Source organism: Macrobrachium nipponense, chromosome 31 (genome assembly GCF_015104395.2).
Source record: "Macrobrachium nipponense isolate FS-2020 chromosome 31, ASM1510439v2, whole genome shotgun sequence".
In the NCBI taxonomy this organism is placed as follows: domain Eukaryota; kingdom Metazoa; phylum Arthropoda; class Malacostraca; order Decapoda; family Palaemonidae; genus Macrobrachium; species Macrobrachium nipponense.
The window spans coordinates 47,856,807-47,869,306 of NC_061093.1; positions in this window are offsets into that span (position 1 = coordinate 47,856,807).

Consider the following 12,500-nt stretch of genomic DNA (forward strand, 5'->3'; position numbering starts at 1 on the left):
TATCCTCGTCAAGAATATCCATTTATCCATCCCATTCTCTCTCATGTCTTCTTAGTCCCTTAGTGTCCTCAATTACTGCTCTACGTCCTCTGAGGCTCTGACACCGGACGCCTAACCAGCAATCAGCAATAAATGACAACGGACTCTTCAGTAAGCCCAGGTATCTTCGCGAGTAGAAAGGGGGAGTTGTAAAATCCAGGTAGGCCTGTTATTGTTATCTCAGGCGAGGTTAATGTACTTGAATATACGTTGGACAGACGGCCATTTTCCCTCAGGATACAGATTTGGGGTGTTCCCCTAAATGTCTTCCAAGAGCTAAACGTATTTGGAAGCTAGATGTTTGTTACCTTAATGCAGGAGGTATGGACAGCAAGGGAAATAAGTCCACACTGTGTTTGGGTGTGACAGTGTTAAATGACAGGATGACTATTAACATAGGGCCTATTTTCGCCGCAGGTGACGTGTCCGAGTACCTTTTATTACCTTATTGTCGTTTTGTCAACACATATTTTGTACGAATACATACACAAAACAAATGGCTACACCCAGGTGTAATGAAAGAGCAAGAAGAATAGTCATTATTTTTTTGAAAGCATAAGATGTATAAATGGTTTACCGCGTCTTATTCTCGCCAAACAAATGTTCGAATCTGTTATATCATTACTGGATCAGCCTGTTGGAAAAGCGAGCTGAATTGGAGAATTTCACATTTCAATGAGCTGAAATATACATAATGCATGTCTTCCCTCCCGCTTCTTCTTACGTAAGAATTTGTTACTTCAAAGCACCAAAAGCGTTATCACCCCAACCATGGCCCCATGGACCCTAACCACCTATTTCTCTCATTCATTTTCTGATGGTAAGCAGTGAGCTTAGGTTGATTTCTTCTCAGTACAGTACTTAAGTTCATGGCCTTTTTCTTTCATCATAAAATAACACTTCTGGCTACTTTTGCGTTTTCCTCATTCCGAGAATCACATCAACGGTCCAGAGCTCGTTGCATTCTTGCCCCATAAATAAAGGTATAAGCCACGAAGGAAAGATAAACAACGGAGTTTCTGCAAGATCTTTCGACTCGACGTCCTTTACTTAGCTTACACCTTTATTTATCGATTTATCACGTTCCAAACTTTCTTGATTCAGCTATACATTCTTGCCCTATATATACTGATGCCATTATTCCCTTGGCACTTCGTCCGTTGCCCGAAGCAGAAGCGCCATCCAAAGACTTGCTTTCAAGAGTAGTACTACTACCAGTGAGCAATCCTTACTTCGGGTCCTTGATTCAACGCCGTCGTTCCGTTGTTGCCCTTTCTCCTTTTGCTCTTTCCTTCTAAAAGGACCCTTTTGAAACACCAACTTTGCCAACGAACCGACGGCGACCCTTGCCTTTCCTCTCCGTCTGCCTTTGGGCCTCTTCCATTGTGTTGTAAAGCTCTCTCTCTCTCTCTCTCGTTATGGGCCCTCGTGGAAACCCGGTCTTGCCCGGTCCTCTCAGGTCCTGCCAGCCAAAGCCCTTTCCCGACCGTACCTGTGTGTGTTCAGGACCTTTTGGTCCCCCGTCGGTAATCGGCCTACGCCTTGGGCCAATACCAACAGAGGATTTTCCTTTTTTTATATTCCAGCTTTTTCTTCTTCTCTTTTTTTTTACGCCGAGGGAGAAATCCATCAGCAAACCATAGGGAAAAAGGTGAAGCGAAATAAGGTATTGAGAATCATTACTGTCTTTCAAAGGAGTTGTTAAAACCATAGGCATGTGTATTACATAGTCCCAAAGGAATTGTTAAACATGAGCCCACAACCACTATGTCCATTTGGCGTGGTGACTTACCCAGAAAGAAATAAGCTTTCACGAGTTAAGGAAGAGAGAGAGAGAGAGAGAGAGAGAGAGAGAGAGAATTATTTAAACCATTATCATTGCCATGATGTCTTAGCGAGAACTCATTGAAACAATTATCATTGTCAGGATGTCTTGGAGAGAGAGAGAGAGAGAGAGAGAGAGAGAGAAAGAGAGAGAGAGAATCATTTCATCCATTATCACTGCAAAGATCCTTATTGGAGAGAAGAGCCAGATTATCTAATTACTGTCATGATTTTCTTAAAGAGAGAGAGAGAGAGAGAGAGAGAGAGAGAGAGAGAGAGAGAGAGAGAGAGAGAAACTTTAATGTTTATCACTGCCATGGTATTTAATCCATTATCATTGTCAGGATACTTTTTGAGAGAGAGAGAGAGAGAGAGAGAGAGAGAGAGAGAGAACTTTAATTTTCATCACTGCCATGGTACTTAACCCATTATCACTGTCATGGTACTTAACCCATTATCACTGTCAGGATACTTTTGGAGAGAGAGAGAGAGAGAAGAGAGAGAGAGAGAGAGAGCAATAATTTATCCCAATATCACATCCAAGATATCTCTCATCCTAGAGCCTCAAGTCTCAATTATTCAATTCACTATTCCGTTCCTGGAGCGTGTAACGTATATAACCTACCGTATACCACCAAAAGAAAAAAAAAACATATTTGAAATGGCAACAGAGAGTAGAAATAGAGTTTAACCGAGGGGAAAGAAAGAGGACGCGGGGAGTTAGTCGTTCACAGAAAGAAAATCCGCACAGAGCAAAGAAAAATATAAGTGCCATTTTTTTTTTTTTTTTTTTTTTTACTTCGAGGTGAAATGGGGCCGGGAGGAATCTAAACCATTTATTTTTTTAACTACTTTTTTTCACAAGTGGAGGGTATTAAGTGAACTGTTAATACTTTATGGATTCTTAATTTTTCTACAAGTTTCAGTGTATATTTTTTCAGTAACGAAAGCCGTTGTCACATCCGTTTTCAGCAATGATTGTTAGTATATATATTTCCCTATTTCCTCACGAGAACCAAGACAACTTCTTACACAATGAACCTCTCTTCTATAGCAAATAATAAAGGCTTAGATATGCATTATCTACAGCCCAGTTGAATAAAAGTTATAGGAGTAGGAACGCCAGTTCAAATAATTACTGCCTTTTCCTCATACGAAATATATATATACCTTTATCAACAATCTGACTCCAAAGACCCAAGAACTCTCGCTCCGAGCCATTCTGAATTTTAAATTCATGAGCGGACAAATAGGTAAGTAACTCAAGCTACATACAAACTTTCCACGCTGGCTGCTATACAAAGGAAGTGAAGTCTCCACCCCCCCCCCTCCCCCACCCCCCTCTCTCTCTCTCTCTCTCTCTCTCTCTCTCCAAGATCCGATGTTGTTCCATGCTAAACTATGCATAGCTGGCAGAAGCTACACTATACAATATTTTCCTCCCTAAACCAAGCAAAGGCTGTTCTGCACCGTCACATAAAGTTCAATACCGTTTGACGGTACGCTGCTCTCATGTACACGCTATCAAGTTGCGGAGTATTCTGTTATCATACGCATACACACACACACACACACACACACACACCAACAGCAAGGCTTTCCATCCATTGTCCGTTTACGCCGCGTTGCATTTTAGCATACTATTAGCTAGCTACCAGCTACCAGCTTTCTTTCACTCGCCTCCCACACACATTTTCCCCATTATATATCCTCCGTTCCATCTCCCTGACATGTATATCCGGACTTCAACCCTGTTTTACGCCCTCTCGAACGTGTTTATAATTTACATCCTGTCGGTAGCATTCACACCCTTACATAATTCAAACGTGGATGTTTAGTTGTGACTTGTGACTGTGTGTGTGTGTGTGTGTGTGTGTGTTTAGCTGAAGCTATTGGTTCAGATAGCAAGGATAATTTCACTGGCAATTTTATCATTCATACTATTTCCTCTTCTGCCGATAAATCATTCGAATTCAAGGTTATGGAGACTTCCTGACATTTTGGAATAAGAGCGAATATGAAAACGGGGGAATAACAGAATACGACACGTCTATAAGTGAATGACATCTAATGCTAACATATACAGGAAATTTGGATTGTAACATTTCTTTCCACTTGATTAGTCACGAAACAACCAAAGGAAATACTGAAAAGATTCCAATAAATCAGGTATTTGTCACTGGATAATAATATAATCTTGTTGCTACATGGGTTCTTGATCCTAAGGAGAATTATGTGCGTTAAAAACTCAATAAAAACCGTACTTCACATAAATATTTTATATATATAATATATATAGTTTTATATAATATATATACATATATATATATATACATACATACACATATATACATATATATGTGTATATATATATATATATATACATATATACATACATACATATATCATATATATATATACACACACACAAACAAACAAAATGTGTGTATGCGTGAGAATGGGTTCCTTTAAGGCTAACCGATGAAAGTTTGCAGTAAAATGAAACGACACTAAGTTCTCCGCCGCAGAATTTCTTAAGAATTACTGTACAAGCTGCGTCCAAATTATCGCTCTAGAAAACTTTAGAGGAGATTAGAATTTCCTTTTCCTCAGTTAAAATTGTATAATTCTCATAAAATTCTTCCGAACGTCAAGGTATGAATGTCAAAGTACTTCTGACTATACTCTGTTTTTTTCCATCATTCCATCCGCCTGTGGTGTTTTCGCATGGTAACACTGCGTCCCGGGATTTAAATAGTTACGCTATGTGTAAGTTTTAGGTAAATAAAAGGATATCTGGTTGTACATTTGCAACTGAAAAGTGTTTTAATAATTTACTGTATGCGAATTACACCGTTAATATTCGAAATAGGATATTATTAAAGCCCGAGACGCAGTGTTACCATGCGCAAACACCACAGGCGGATGGACAGATGAAAAAAAACAGTATGGAAAAATGAACATTCGCGAGATATCTTTTCATTGCTGAAGTATGTCGATCTACTTTACACGGTAAAAAATATTTTTTTATTTTTTCTTTTCAATCTTCTATTGGACTTTGACAGAAATCTCCTTTCTTTTTTCTTTTTTACTTCCCTTCCTTTTTCTCCCTCTCCCCCCGCGTTCCTCTTTTTCTCCTTCCCCTTCTTTATTTGGTTTTCAGATTGACTCAATGCAATGTGTTCCCGCTGGTAGGGAAAATAGGATACTGACTGTGAGTGACGTAAGACTTGCTTTAATGTTTCTGGGGTTTTTTCCTTCTCCTCTTCTCCTTTCAATTTTTGCTCTCTCTCTCTCTCTCTCTCCTTTATGTTACACAAGACGTGCGGCGAAACGTTATATACTCGCTCCTTTGAGCACTGTGCTATCCTTCAAACTCAAACGAATAATTGTTATTTCTCTTTCAAAGTAAAGACGGATCATATTCACTGACGCTAAAAGCGTAGATTTTTCTCATCTCCCGGAAGAGCCTGAGATTATTGTTATTATATTATTCGTGGCGCTAACCTACTTTCAGAAGTCGTATCCAGTCATCTCTTAACAAGAGAATCAACAACGTAGCATTCCCAAGAATTAGAGTAATACTAGAAAAAGTGGTTAATAACAGTGATTACAATAGAAATGACTGGTGGAAGACAATAATCAACACAGGAAAATCGTGAACACAGGCAGAAACTACACGAATAATTGTCCTCGCAAATGTAGAGCGACAGAATACAGAGTAGAATCAGAAGTACTCAGAGTAAATGATAAGTATCACAGTCTTAATTACCGGGAGCTATCCTCAGCTTTGCCAAAAAATAAAGAAAATTTATATCTTAATTTAACCAGCTCTCATGGCTGGGCCGAAGGATTAGATATTTTTACGTGACTAGTAACCAATTGGATACCTAGCAACGGGACCTACAGCTAATTATTGTGATATCCGTACCACATTATATCGAGAAATTAATTCATAATTACCAGAAACAAATTCCTCCGATTCCACGTTGGCAGAGTGGGGAGTCGAACTCGCGACTACCGAATCGGTAGGCAAGCACGTAAACCACTCGTCCAGAGGGGAACTATTCGGTTTTTCTAAAGAGAGAAGCAGAACATGAAGAGAAATATGAGAGATAAAGTAACAGAAAAAAGGCAAAGGAGCATTTTTTGACAAAATGAAAACCACATCACCAAGTCATAAAAAAATATTAGAGGATTTTTCATCCGCGTCTGAAAACCTCCAGATTAACCCCAACACAATCCCAGCGGAGCTGGCTGACACCCCCCCCCCCCCCCCCCCCCCCCCCACATCCTTAATTCCTTTAGATATCCCAGCGATGCCAGGGTGCATGCGCCTGGGTACGTTCGGTGACGTCATAATTTAGGGGTTATCTGATCATCCCCCATCTGTTCGCTGCGCCAATCTCTAATCAACCTGTTTTATCTCCCTGGACAGTGACCAGCCAACCTTCACCCACCCGGCCCCCACTCCCCCACCCGCCACAAAAAAAATCTATAGGTAATTTAACTCAATTCGTTCTCTGTCTTCTGACACCTTAGGCCTCTTGCGTTGATGGACATTCATTGTTATTTAAGGATTGTATTTTTTCGAAAAAGTGTTTCTTGAACGTTACCTGTTCCTGATGTTGATTATCAATTATTATTCATTGTTATTCAATATTTACAGTTTTAGAAAATTTAATTGAATACTGATGATACATTTAATTCGTCGACTGCTAATCTCCGCTTATTCATTACTACTTTTCATGCATGTATATGTTATATATATATATATATATAAATATATATCATATAGACATATATATATATATACATATATGATATATATATATTATACATAATACATAATATATATATTAAATTTATAACATATAGATATATATATTATATATATATATATATATGTACATATATATATAATATACCTCATATAACATATATATATATGTATGTATATATATATAACATATACATATACATATATATATAGATATATATATATATATATATATATCATACATAAAAAGCAGGTGAAAAATAAGCCTGACCGGTTTCGACTTTATTTCCAAGCCACTGACGAAGGACTGATACATAGTATTAGAAGTCACAAATACATATACTATAGAGATTATATACTATATGTATATATATATATATATATATATATATATATAATATTATTTAGTAGTATGTATGTATGTATACTTTTAATCCCTTTAATATAGTTTATGCTGATTGATGCGTTCTGGAGAATTCTCGTCGTTCCACTTCTTTGTAAGATATATATATATTCATTTTTCCTTCCCCGCAATTCCCATTCACCTCTCTTTATCCACCTCTCGTGTTCATCCGGGAAACCTCGAGTTCATCTGATCATATAATCTCGCCTTTCACCCGCGTCCATTTCCTTCTCCTCTTCTCCTTAACACCGTTTCCAACTCCTTTCATATTCTCTCTTTTTTTTTCTCTCTCTCTCTTTCTCTTTCCCCATCTTTTTCTATCTCAGTCCTTCCCTTAATCCTTTAATGCAGCTCTTACCCTTCGTCTCCGGCATAAATCGTTCGTACTCATTTATTAATCTTTTAATTAATAATGCCTTAGTAAACCGTGGCGGGGTGGCAGGGTGGGGGGCGGGACCCTGGTATTACCTTACGGAAGGTAAGTCCGCCGTCAAATGCGTCCCCGAGGGTCGTAAGAATTTATGCTTTAATTTACTCCCTTCCGCCTTTGTTCTCTCCCCAAGTTATTATTCTGTCCTCTTTCTCTCTACCCTTCCTTTGTTAATGTTTTATACGGTTCCTATTGTTTCTCCTCTTTGTATGTGTTTCTCTGGTCCATTACATTCTTGTTCTTCGGGCCTTTTTTTTTCTCTCTCTCTCTTTCATTTTAGATTCGGGTACTGCACACGCGTGTGAGTGCAAATGTGCGTTCATCGAGTTTCTGCAATTGTATGCCCACGCTGTTAATAAATTAGCTGGAATGTTTTCAAGTACATAATTGCATACGTGACGACAGGAAACAACTTACATTCAAAATGAATATAAATGCGTTTTTTTCAATTCGATTTTGTAAAGAACGAAACCCGACTGATTTGGCGAATTTCTATTCTTCCTTTGCTTTGTTACGGCGTCTCTGGAAATGCATGACAGCAATACGTGTAATGTACAGAACAAATAATTCAATAGAGATTTGATATTCTATTCATGAAACACCCTAATGGTATCATGTTCTACATAAAGATTGCATGTGCTTCATTAATACATTGCTTGTACTATGCAGTTATCTGGTGAACATAACGATAAATTTTCTGCCATATCAGTTCAAATGACAAATCATCATTTATAATAAATATAGTTGGAGGGAAATCATGTATGCATAATATATATATATATATATTGTATATATATAGTATGTATGCATGTATAACTGAACCACGAAAGTTAGGAACGTGATAAATACCATAAATAAAGATATATGCCACGAAGGAAAAATAAACGAATGCGTAACTGCGAAGACCTTTCGACGTTTCCACGTCCTTTACTTTTATTTTTCCTCGTGGCATATATCTTTATATATATATATATATATATATATATATATATATATATTATATATATATATATACACATAATATATTCATATATAATATATATATACATATATATATATATATATATATATTATATATATATATATATATATAGTAAACAGCAAATGAAACTAATCCCACTAAAAAGAACCTTCCTGAAGATATTAAAGCAACAACGATGAATATAAAAGTCAGCCAGGTTTAAGATGAACACCATGTAGGTATTCAATACCCAATTTATTGAAATTTCACCTGAAAATGAGTCGTTCTTGTCTGGTATAAACATTTTTTTCTTTCCCGTTCATTTGGCAATGTATAAATTACTTTACAAACAACATAAAGTTCAAAATGTATACATATCTTTCATTTCGATAAAAAAAAAAGAACGGTGAGTACTGTTACCATGTAATCATAGTCCTGACATCTGGTAACGCCCAAAAACAGCTGCCGTTGAAGCACTTTGAGAAATCTATTCAACTGAATACCTGCCCCCGAGTTTTCCATTTCCTACTTTTTTTCGAGAAGAAATACCACACGGCGCAAAAAACTGCATAGTTTTCGCGACGCATTTCATCATTCTAAATCAACTTCACCTCAGAAGTCATCTTGTCATACTTTCTTGCAATCTGATTTCAGGTCTGAAAGAGTTCTACCTAATTAGTATAATGAGGGTTCTGCTCAGTTAACATGATGACATGAGTAACTAGATTTCACTTCGTGCTTAGGCACTTTTTTTTTTCTTTCCCTTACATACTTTTATCACTTCCCTCTGGGCCACGCCCAACTTCTTTCCTTCGCAGGCATATGTTAGAAATGTTCATTTTCGTACAAGTGGCCTTCATATATATGTGTGTGTGTTTGTATAATATATATATATATTATATTATATATATAATATATATATATATATATATATATATGTATATAATATATTTTATGTGTATACATATCTATATATATATATATATATATTATATCTATATATAGTGTATATTATATATATATATATATATATTATATATATATATATTATATATATTTAATATAGTTTGTGTTCTTTTAATAAAAAGATAAAATAACAAACAATTCTTTCTTTATAGTGACAGTTTTGTTGAAAGTCACAGGCGTATGTTAAAAATGTTCATTTACGTACAAATTAACCTTTATATATATATATAATATATATATATATATATATATAATATATATATATATATATGTGTGTGTGTGTGGTGTGTGTGTGTGTGTGTGTGTGTATTTGTGTGTACATTATATACAGTTTGTGTTCCTTTCCAAAGAAAAGAGAAAATAATAAAAAATACTCTTTCTTGACAGTGACCGTTTTGTCATGGTCACTCCTTTATCAGCTGGGGGCACCAAACAGACACGTGTGCACACTAACAGTAAAGGGGGGACGAAAGGGTATTTCAGAAATACGAGTTTCATTGCATCATTAACGGAGCTTATAATAATGTCCGCAGTAATCGTAATATAACCCTATATAATTTCATTTCTTCACTTACCACTTCACGGTCATTTACGCCATTTCCTTCGTCCATTCTTCTCTTCTCATGGCCATTTATCCTCGTACGGAAGGGGAAGAAGAACGTACTGGACGCTAAAGGAGACATGCAACGTTTTTCCCCAAATTCACTAAGGCCCATTCGTTAGAGAGAGAGAGAGAGAGAGAGAGAGAGAGAGAAATAGGCCGCGGGCAATAACAGCTTCAACGGCACTTCTGGCTGGCCCCTTTCTCCCCCTCCCCCCGACCCTTGCCCCATGGCATAAAGCTGCGTCCATGGCTAATCCAGCATACCCAACACGGGCAGACCCCCCTTACAAATAGGCTCTATGGAAGGACCTTTTGCCCCATCCGTTCCCTTTTTGCCTCTCGTGTTCCCTCTTTGCTTTTCCTTTACCTCCCTCCTCCTCCTCCTCCCCTTTGACCGTCTTTCCTGCCGGACGGCAAGAACCCCCTTTTTCCATTGACGGGCAACTAATAAACTCGGGCGAGAGTCACGCGCCACCACGTGCGTCCAGCATGTGTGTGCGTGACAGCGGCCGGCGGCTCGTTATCGGCAGGATGTGTCTCCCCCCCCCCCCCCCCCCCCCCCCCCCCCCCCCCCCCCCCCACCCCCCCCCCCCCCCCCCCCCCCCTAATGTCGATATTGTTCTTATCGGAGGACTCGCAAGGGCGTCGCCGGCGACCACCCTCAGGGGCGGAGGGAACAGAAAAGGAGGAGGAGGAGGAGGAGGAGGAAGGCGCGATGAAATGGGCCAGTGTGCAACAGACAGACATAATACACGGGTTGTGAAAAGGGAAAGAAAAGGGAGAGGGCGCAGGAGGAGGAGGAGGAGGAGATTCTGGAGGAGGAAGGAGGAGGAGGAGGAAGGCAGGCAGGCAGGCGGCACCGGAGGGGAAAGAGAGCGCCGTTGAAAGATGAATAACATTTGCATAGTTGGTCTGGCAAACACCTCGCCATGAAAGGCTTTAATAGAGACTGAAGGAGTGATAAAGGCAGACAGGGATTTTCAGATTTCACTACTTCAAGGAAGAAGAAGAAGAAAGGAGAGAGAGAGAGAGAGATAATAACTTGTATAATGTTTTAACGTGGGTAGAGTGAGAGAATTTTCAGTGTTTTAAATCAAATAGAGAGCGAGATAGAGAGGTGGGGGCGGGAATATAATCATAGAATAAGGAACAGTATGTAAATGGATAAGCTGTGAACCGAATATAGAATGAAAAGAAAAAAACGAAAGAGATTAAAAAACGAGAGAGAGAGAGAGAGAGAGAGAGAGAGAGAGAGAGAGAGAGAGAGAGAAAGCTGCGTAAAAAATGATGAATGAATTACTAGGTCGAATCAAATAGGTCCAAATGGTGTTTGTGTGAAGCAGCGGAAAAGGAAAAGGGCTGAAAGCTGAGGGGGGGGGGGGGGAGATATTGTAATGACGGCATTGCGGGGGGGGGGGGAACGGGGGTTGGTAAGTCTGGATTAATTGATAAAGTAAGCAGAGGGAGGAAAGAGAAAGAGAGAGAGCGTTGGTGGGGCTGAGGTGGGGGGGTCAGTTCAATCAGTAATAAGAGAACAGCCAGTAAACTAGAAAGGGAATGGGAGCGGGTGCAAACAGGGGAGAGGGGGGAGGGGGTCAGGGGAGGGGGTAGGAGGTATTGGTATTCACCCTCACTGATTTTCGTTCAAGAGCAACAGGGAGGATTAGCTCTAAAGCAGGATAAACTTGTGATGTGTTGAGGACGTTGTAGCAGATGCGTAGATTAAATGGGATCGCTTGAATTTCAAACATGAGACTCCAGTTTCCGGCTATACGGACGTGATGCCCCATCCGAAAGCTCGTATGATTGATTGATTGAAGCCGCCGCTCTGGCGCTGCGTTATCAAGAGTTTGGACGCCGCATTCTTTGTGTAAAGAAATGACATGTTTGACGTTGCTGTATTCGTAAGATACCGCGTTTCTTGAAAAAATGGAAGCAAGTTCTGGTGCAGCTCTTTCTAAATTATAAATAATAATTTCTGAAGCAAAAAAAAAAATGCACAAATTCTCGTACAGCTCTTTCTAAATTTTGAATAATAATTTCTGAAGAAAAAAGATGTACAGCTCTTTCTAAATTATAAATAATATATAATGTCTGAAAAAATAGATGTACAGCTCTTTCTAAATTATAAATAATAATTTCTGAAGAAAAAAGATGTACAGCTTTCTAAATTATAAATAATAATTTCTGAAGAAAAAAAGATGTACAGCTCTTTCTAAATTATAAATAATAATTTCTGGAGAAGAAAAATGAACAGCTCTTTCTAAATTATAAATAATAATTTCTGAAGAAGAAAAATGTACAGCTCTTTCTAAATTATAAATAATAATTTCTGAAGAAACAAATGTACAGCTCTTTCTAAATTATAAATAATTTCTGAAGAAGAACAAAGTACAGCTCTTTCTAAATTATAAATAATCAGTTCTGAAGAAAAAAATCCAATGCTTACACTAGCTACGCCACGTTTTTATAGTAAAATGAAATGTAGTGCTG